The sequence below is a fragment of the Ylistrum balloti genome, unplaced genomic scaffold (genome assembly GCF_031769215.1).
Source record: "Ylistrum balloti isolate Yb309-2 unplaced genomic scaffold, AGI_CSIRO_Ybal_v1 Utg369846, whole genome shotgun sequence".
NCBI lineage: Eukaryota > Metazoa > Mollusca > Bivalvia > Pectinida > Pectinidae > Ylistrum > Ylistrum balloti.
The window spans coordinates 501,005-510,829 of NW_026782001.1; positions in this window are offsets into that span (position 1 = coordinate 501,005).

Consider the following 9,825-nt stretch of genomic DNA (forward strand, 5'->3'; position numbering starts at 1 on the left):
TACTTTGTCTAAGCATTGAAGTATTTGAAGATTCAATAATTTTGACAAAATTATATATTCACATACATTGAATATTTAGTCGATATTTGGTCGGATTTATCAATGTTTTGAATACCTAATGGTAATGTGAAGGGTAGGAATCCATTTATTATTGTAATCATAAATGTCATAATGATAAAATTTATCAACTAGTGTATTTCCATAATTAATTTAATTAGCATGCAATAAAATTTTCTTGAGTTTTGACAAGGACATTATATATATGTCAGTAACCTTTTAACAACGTCAACAGTTCGTCATGAACGTGAATTAGACAAAATATAACAGCTGCGAAATTAAGGAAAGTACAAAGAAAAAGTTACGTTTTATTTTGATTCACAATAATGTATTAAGAATAACTTAGGTACTGCAGGATAAAACAATTGACAAAAAAATTTGACGATGTTCTTCAGAAAAAAGGTTGTCCATTCATACTTACCTTGATATGATTAATATTCTGAAATTATATTATTGTATTAAGAAATGATAGATATCGATACGTTATATTAATGTTTTCGCTGTAACCAGTTGTCAAAAATGGATATCACCAATTATACCGTTCCATTCCCAACTTACACAGCGATGTGGGGATCCCGTCCAAGTATTATTAGGCATTATTACATGCACTTCACACGCTTCCGTTAGAATTCAAGTGAAGGAAAGGAAATCAAATATAATTGTTTTCAGTGAAAATTCTTTGTGGGACGACACACAAACGAGCATACGAAAACAACATGAAATTACCAAAACATCTATTCTACTCGTAAATCACACTTATAAAACGAACTCGATGACTGCAGTTTTCACTTATCAACAAGGGAATATTAATGTCAACGAAATCGTAATATACATCTCGCGATTTACATGGCAGGTTTGTTATTGTGCATGCAGGTAAGGCATCCAATAACTTAATCATTCTCTGCAGACATTATTATTATATATTACATTTCCTGCATACAAAATGAACAAGACCTGCTTTCTAATGAAGGAGACCTCCCTATATTTTTCGATCAAGCTTTAGTAATACGACCTCCCTTGTTTATATTGAATTTCTAAACAGCATAAAATCTTTACACATTATTTCATTGATCCTTTGTTAGAGTTTCCTACTACCATTCTTAGTTCTACTAAATCAGAGTTTAAATCTTATTGTGCTACTTGTTATTCAAGAAGTGGAGTCAATGGTATTAGGATTATATATATATATAGATTTTTATATAAAGAATTTTTACCAATCTTCAACAGGGTCTTCTACAAAATTATTTCTACTATATAAGAATTTTTTATTTTTCAACTCTGTACACCACTATACCTCATTCGAGAAAGAAAGAACACCTTCCTCCTCTTGCTATGAGATATTTCTTCCCCAGGAAATGTGGACGGAGGTACAAATATATGGCTGTGAACCATACTGAGCGTGACAAATACGTCCAAATCAAGGAAATAATATATGAAGAAGGAAATCAGAAAAATGATAGAATTTCTGATCTCCTGCCTAATTTGTTCTTGTTTTCATAAGAAATTGAATTTATTATGAGCTTATCGAAACAGGTCACAAGAATCTTGCTAAGTCCTTTAATTCTAGTGGGTATGGTCAATAACGTTATTGTTTATAAGTGACAAAACATGATCAATATATCTGAAAGTGAAATTGAAGTTCACCAACGAATAGCACATTTAAATGCAAATTTATGAATTAAACTGCATTATACAGCTATGTTGTCCTTCCGGGGCTTGTTAATAACACCAAGTGCTTACAAATTGAAACTTAGCAACAGCCGAGGAAAATCAGTTGTGTATTTCTCTCAAGGCAATCTGAAACAACTGCATTGACATATATTTAAACTTAACATTGTTAAGTGTTTTATTTTTTTCCGATCCTTTTTGTTTCACAAACATAACGAAACTTTGTGTGTCAATGTCCGACACTTCCTCTATGGAATTCTTAATGGTGAAATACAAAACAGGAGTTATATAAGCGACATTGTAAAAGAAGATGAATTGCTTTGTGATTGTAAGTTGAATAAAGTGACATTGAAATGAAATTTTTGTGATCTAATTTGCTTAATTGTTTTCACGAAAAAGTGTCATTTTGACTTTTTTGAACAGCATTAATCAGCGAATATATTGTTGTCTATGTGTGTCCCTGGGAAAAAGTAAGAAGGAGAACGTTATACAATAGACGATAAAACGCTATTAGACAAATGTAGACAATAAGATATTAATTAAATTTGTCGGGCTGTATCGTGGAATATTTTTATTATGTTTCTTTCCTATTTGACACGCACTCAAAAAGGCATATATAGTGAATGTGCTAAAACATTTTAATCAACCTGCAATAACGTCACAAGTGATTTATAACAAGCTGACACATACATATGCAAATTGATGAAATAATTTGCTAATTAGTAAGTTTTTGGTAAAATGATGAACAGTACCGTTGCCGCTCACTTGTAGAGAGACCGCGAGGCCTGCTACACAGTGAGGATGGTCCTTCCGACTGTCGCCTGCTGTCTGGTGCTACTCATTTTCTCCATATCAGGTAACATTATATTTCACGTATAAATTACTAATTTATCGTTCCTTCTAAATACTGTCATAAGTTCAGTCACATACAGTTTCTTTAAATGATAAATCCCCTTCGTATAGACATTTGTTTTATAAAAATGAAGATTTGTCCTAAGTGTTTTAGATTATTTGTACTTGATATTATAGAATACGGGAAATCCCTTTTAGGCACCCGGTATGGCCCCTAGGTCCTTCCAATTTGTCCTGTTTTAGATGATTTGTACTGGATATTATAAAATACGGGAAATCCCTTTTAGGCACCTGGTATGGCCCCTAGGTCCTTCCAATTTGTACAGTAAGGTGTAATCGTTTACATCATCGTCTAATATAGTCAAGGTAAACCACGAAGCGATTAATCAATGGCGCACACTCCATTTATTGTAATGTAATGTTAAAGGAACTGGTCATGAATTAATCTATCTAGAACCGAGTATAAAGTTTGGAGGGACAGTTCCTCCCCTGCAATTTTCCTATATTTGATTTGTACATTTAACACATTTTAACTTCCTAAAATCGCTGAACTGCATAAAGCATAAAATCTCTAATTAATGCAAATATTCAAGACAACATCTGTCACAAATACTACATCCTTTTTCACATTGTTTCCGGCTTTTATAAGTGCAGATATAATGCACGTGTTGATGCTAATTATGAGTACTGGTGTACTTGTTCCAATATTTTATCTTCATATGTGAAGAAAGTGGTGGCGGCTGCATTTCCGTTAATCTAGCTAGCAATTTTTAGACCATATACATAGTAAAAAGAATGATATTTACAGTCAGAAGATCACGGATTATGAAAACACAAAATAAGTTAGAAAGCATCCGCATGTGTGTTCTTCTCAAAAGCAAATAAATTAATAATTGGCATTGTAAAAAGTAATTTCTACATGTATATTGTTATGTAACCTTCCAAAGTAAGTGTTAACAGAATACATTACATAAGTAGCTAAAAAAAAGCTCGAACTCACTATGCAAGCTTCTTGGTATGTTTTTGAGAGTGTTGAACTTATGACAGCACAGATGAGGGCTACCCATATCGAGGCCATCGACGCTGAGTAAAATGTGTACATTTAAGATAAATCACAAAATCTGGGAAACCGAATTAATATTTCATGGCTTTTTCTTTTATAATATGAATTATTTTACAGCTAAATATAGCAAAACGTTTAGAGCACAATAAAATAAATTGATGGATGTTTTTATTTCCCTAAACAATGCAAAGCTCTAGATCCGCCAACCAATCCAAAGCGGCACAACAAACTAGGAGGACATTTTATGTAATGGAGTTATAACTAGCAAACAGAAAGACTTGTTTCAATTAGGTCTTAATTATCTAATTAAATCATGTATTGTGCAAAAGAAAAAGGCAAAAATGAAAACAATTTTGATTTTCTTAGATGAATTTTGTAGTCACCATAATATTTTGGCCTAAATTGAAAGTTTTATATTTAGTGATATGGTGCTCGAACTCTAGAGTTGATATCTTGAATCTTGAAAAGATAACATTTCTTGTGGATTTTCTAACTGTTTCAGTAAAGACATGCATATTTACTGAAAGTTATAAAATAGAAAAAACTATATATTTTCTGCAATATGCCAGATTGATACTTAACGAGAATTTCTCGTTAAATAGTCGTCATATCTTCTAGAAACCGGTTTACAAGGCATTACCGCTTATTTTTGGGATTGTAATTATTTCCGGTATGTAAGTAATGTTTTTGATGAGTTTGCAATAGATTGGAATACTAGCCAGAAATAGAACTTCAGAATTATATCACAAATATTCACCCAGATTACGTTTTGTACAAATACTTTCTGAAATTAGGACACCGCCAGCTCTTCTACGTCAGTCTCATTTTACTATCCTATCCTACAACGATACCAACAAGGACAACTTTCCCCCAAGCGAAATGCAAAGAATTTGGCTTTCAATTTCACTCAAATGAAATTTTCATTTCAAGAGAGAAACATTCTTGCTTCCCCGAACTATGGTGTTTAAACGTTGTATTTGATACAAATACAATACAAAAGAGATACATGCTGGTAAGAAAATGGTAAAGTATTATTACCGTTGTGATGTTCTCATCGGAAAATATTCTATTTCTTTGTGCGATAAGGCGTTGGTTGTTGTTATCGTTACCATTTTGGAGCATGATATTACGTACTTGAACTGATCAAGATTTAAATTCCGTGTGTCGTTGATAAAGCAGAGGACGCTTATCACTCCGGAACACCTGTTAACATTAAATGTCATATTGAAGTGTTAGATTCTCGTCAGCATCCCTTGTGATTTCTTTGTTACACTGGACAAACCTGCTTCTAATGTCAATATTTACATTATGGAAACATCTAATCCTAGTCTCTTCAAATATTTTTTTCCCATCGATTATTTTGTTTACATATATGCATCAACATAATTCAACATATATACAGAATGCTGTTACTAACTTGAAATGTCTATTGAAAGCATTTGTATATATATGTAAACATGATCATAATTGAGGTATGCAAATAAGCAGTAGAACTAATCAAATGTAAACCTGTCTTTGTTATTGTTGAATAAAAAATGTAACCAGGTCATTTGATGATAATTGAGGATAAATATGTTTCTAATAGCGGAAAACTGGTATCTATTAGCAATACTAATTTATGATTATGTATTTTGTTTTGTTCTGGAACATGCTTTTTGTCGCCAAGTGCAAGAGATAATTAAATATCATTTAGCTATAAATTTATATATGCAGCTAACGAACGGAACAGAGTACAGTACATAGTTTATTTACCTCTTATGCAAAGAATACAAATAATTTTGGCATATTAGGGACTACTCACTCTACACTACAATCTTACTGTATAAATTCCAAATATTAATAAAACTGAAGAAGCTTCCCGATGAAAATAGGAAAGCCGGGATAGATAAATATAGGTTATACTAATGCACCAGCTAGGCCCTCAAAGTTATGAGAGAAGCTTTGTAACATACTTATGAACTTGAGAATATCCTGTTAACGAATAGACGATAATCTGGTACTAGCTTAGCCTTCAATTATCTTAGTAAAGCTGAATATGTCCCGCTAGGCCCTCAGTGATACGAGAGAAGCTGAGTCATATCTGTAAAAGACTAACTATTATTATGAGAGGGGGAGGGGCGGGGGTGGGGGTGGTGGTGTAAAATTCCTCAAGAATTTAATAGCCCATGTCAAATCAAAGCCGAAAATATCCCCAAATGAGAAAGTGAGTAGCCCAACTTACATTTACATGTATAATTCTAAGTTTACCACCAGGCAAGAAGTTGATGAAAACATGCTTCGACATATATAAGGTGCACAAACTTAAAGGGCAATAAAAATGAGTTTGTTGAGACCCATTGTGCTAACTTGTGTGACAGCTATTTAACAAAGTAACTAGAGTAACTAAGACCACACAATAGAAGTAACATGTAGGGAGAGAATGATAAAGAAAATTAAAGAAGGCGCTGACGGGGAGGTGGGTGGGAAAACAAAATCTAGCTTCTTTGAAATCCCGCACCTTAAAACAAAAACTGAGGGGATGCACACCCTACAACAGGGGATCCCTCTAGTTTTCTTCTGATTGGATAGAATTGACATGCCCCCAGACTCATTAGCATATACAATGTAAACAACTCACATAGATGAACACAGTCATTATAACCATACACATATTACTGCTATCAAAGTACATTTGCAGGAAAGAACATTCAAAATGTTGTATATAAACTATAATTAAAAAAAAACATTTAAATTATCATTAACTTCAGGATCGTATGCTATATTTCAAAAGCCATGCGTTCGATCATATCAGAAAAAAAATCCATTTCCCTTCTTATATTTATGAATACTTTGATCTCAAAACCACCTTATATTACGTTGGTATTCTCTTTCCAAATATTTATATGAACACAAAATCTAACTCTTGACACTTCTGCAAAAATAAGCTTTAAAAAGTCCTCTTACATGATAGCCTTTAAAAGTAGAAGAAAAAACGTTCGGAAAAGGTCTTCTTACACAAAGAGTTTGAAAGGTTTGTACTACTGTTAAAGTAACAATACCAGATGTGTTTCCTACTCATCATCCCTTAACCTTTTTGACCCCCCCCCCCCAAAAAAAAATAACAATAATAAAAAAACAAAAACAAAACAATGATGGTTGTATCAATAATTAGTTTTCATAACATATATAGGTAAACATAGCAAAAAAATACAAAAAAAGAAGAAAAGAAAAAAAAAACAAACAAACAAAGATAAAAACAAAAACAACAAAAAAACAAAAAAAAAAAAAAAAAAAAAAAACCCGACAGACTTAGATGACTAAACAAAGAAAAACAAGACACAATATACACATTTCAAACATAAATCAGATAGGGTAAGCAGAGACAAAGTGACAGTGTAAGAAGAGGAAAAGGGGCATGGAAAACAGAATTAAGCAGTAAATATCATTATACAAAGATAAGATTAAAATATACTTAAAGTGAGTAGTATCTTTTGAGAAACAATTAATGGAATATCAAAACAAATAAGAAATAATAAAAGTTGACCCCACTTAAAATACTAACCCGTGCTATATAAGTTCAGAAGGCCGTCATGAAAAAAAAATGTGACCAATTTGCATACTCAAATTACAGGTAATGCGCGATGTCGCACGTGCTGTGCGCTTTTTTTGACGTCATAAAAATGAACATAAATAGCTTTTATATAAATACCAACGTACAATATCGTTTAAATTATATTTTCTCATTGATCTTTAAGTGAAAGTAGCATATATTAAGGCTTTGAGGATGTAGAAGAAAACGGTCGTTGAAATGACGTTACAAACTAAAGAAAGGTTAATACAGAGACACTAGGAGAATAAGACCAATTGATTCGGTATTGTAATACTAGTACAGTTTTAAGGCTAGAAGTTGAAATGCAACCCCGCCAGTAAACAAATACATCACTATATACAATATATATTCATTATATGCTGTATATCTGTAAAATATTTACATGACATGCTAAACGATTCCAGAAGTGCCACCAGGTACACACACTTAAACAGAAGCAACACGCGCATGGTTTCATGTTTACCAAGCGGTGCATACATTTATGAAGTCACTTACTAACCGAATTACAAATTAACAAACATTTCTAGGATTCAATATCATACTAATTAATTGTAACACATAGGACTTTAGCACCACTGACGAGTCCTAGAAGTGCGATACTGCTGTAGGACACTGTAAACTACAAGTATTTGGTTCTACTATACGTAATTACTTTGCATCAAAAAGAAATAATATCTTGCGTGTCCTTTGTACAACCCTATGAATTAGGTTAACAGCGTGATGACATAAATATATCAAATACTTCGTCAAAATATTGATGTTGACAAATATGACATGATTCATTTCTTACTGTAGATCAGACTATAAGGCTAACTAGCAGATCGAAATCATATATTGAAACAGGCTGTTTGCCATTGGAACAAAGACGTAAATATAAATTATATGTTTCCCTGAAATGGTTCACAATCTCGCCTCGCAATAGTTACAAGATATTCTTCCTTAATGTAACAGCCGTATCCACGTTCACCATACCCGTGTCGGCAACAATTTTCATCCAATTCCCTGTCGTACGACTTTATGAATTAAATTATTTTGCTTTCTTTAAGTGAACTTTAGTATTCCTTGCCATACTTAATCTAAAATGATCCATCGATTCTCAGACTGCAATATCACCTCTTTGATAATCCCTATAAAGTACCACCTTTCTATGATATCTGTAGCACGATGGCACGATGGGTGAAGTCCACCACTCTAGATTGAAAATGGAGAGTAGCTCTTAAAGATTTTACTAATACTGTAGATATTTCGTTGGTACCCTAATATGTTCGTGTATGGAAAAGGAAGAGACTAATAAACACTATTCGTTATATTGTAGTCTTTTCTGTCAACTCCGTGTACGCGATAAATCACCCAATTTCATTTGAATTGCTTCTATTCGGTGATGAAGATTTATCAAACGATAGAAACGCATTAGTTTTATTGTACGTAAAATTTCATCCTCAGATCAGAAAGAATTGAATGAGTGTTCTTTATTTTCTCTCAATCCACGCATGTCCAGGTCCTTCAGTTACCTTAAACTTTACATATATGCAACAGTTTGTATATATCTTTAAAATTAAACTGTTTTATGGAATATCTGAGCAGCCCAGTCCCCCTATTCTACACCTGGTTTTTTTCTCTTCTCATATATTATGTCCGTTTGTTAGTTTATGTTCTTAATTTCAATTGCGTTTTCTCTACCTGGAGATGGATTTATATAAGTCGTAAAACTTGTTTCCGGATCTTATCCAATTTTAATTATATGCTTGATGTTACTACTGATGCAATGCAAAGAGAAATGAAATAAAAGTTTAAAATAAATTAATGAAACGTTTGACGACAGTCATCATTCCCGTGATATTAGTTCCGTCATATATTGTCACGGTTGTGTACAAGTTGGTACAACTTGTTACACAGAATGCTCTAATTGATATATGCTATTCATTCACTTGTGTGTCTAACAATCTTCTTAACATATTAATTAATCTTTCAGAATGACCTAACAGTTTCATCCGAATAGCAATCGTGACATTTCATGAATAACACGCAAATGAATCAAGGATTTCTTCAAATTTATTATTGTTAACGACACTGTCTTCTGTCTGATAGGTCTATTCTGTGCACCAACAGTTTAGTTTTTCTTGTTTCAAATTGAAATGACATAACAATATCCGATTCTAACAACATATATTAATACAAACAGTGGCATTAATGTTCATAGCTTTATCTCCTAAAGCAATTACTTTGATTACAATTTAATTCCATGTGACTAATTAACAACAGTTAGTATAATTACAGCATAATAATGTTATGGTGAGCAAAATAGCAATTTCAGTTAATAATTTTCACCGGTCAATATTTTTAACGAGTTAAAATTTCGCGATCTGGATGTCAAAGAACATCTAGTACGCACATGTCTCATTATTTCAAGGATTATATTTTCGCGGTCACGGTTATAATCTGGAAATGCCATCCATGCGAACTGGCTTGATAAGGATACATGTAACTTTTTTATACTAGAAAACGGAAGAGCGAAGTACATTTGAAAGCAATTATTCACATTCAGCAAGTTTTGAAGTCAAAGAAATTGTTCTCCACAGTCAAGTAAATTTGATAT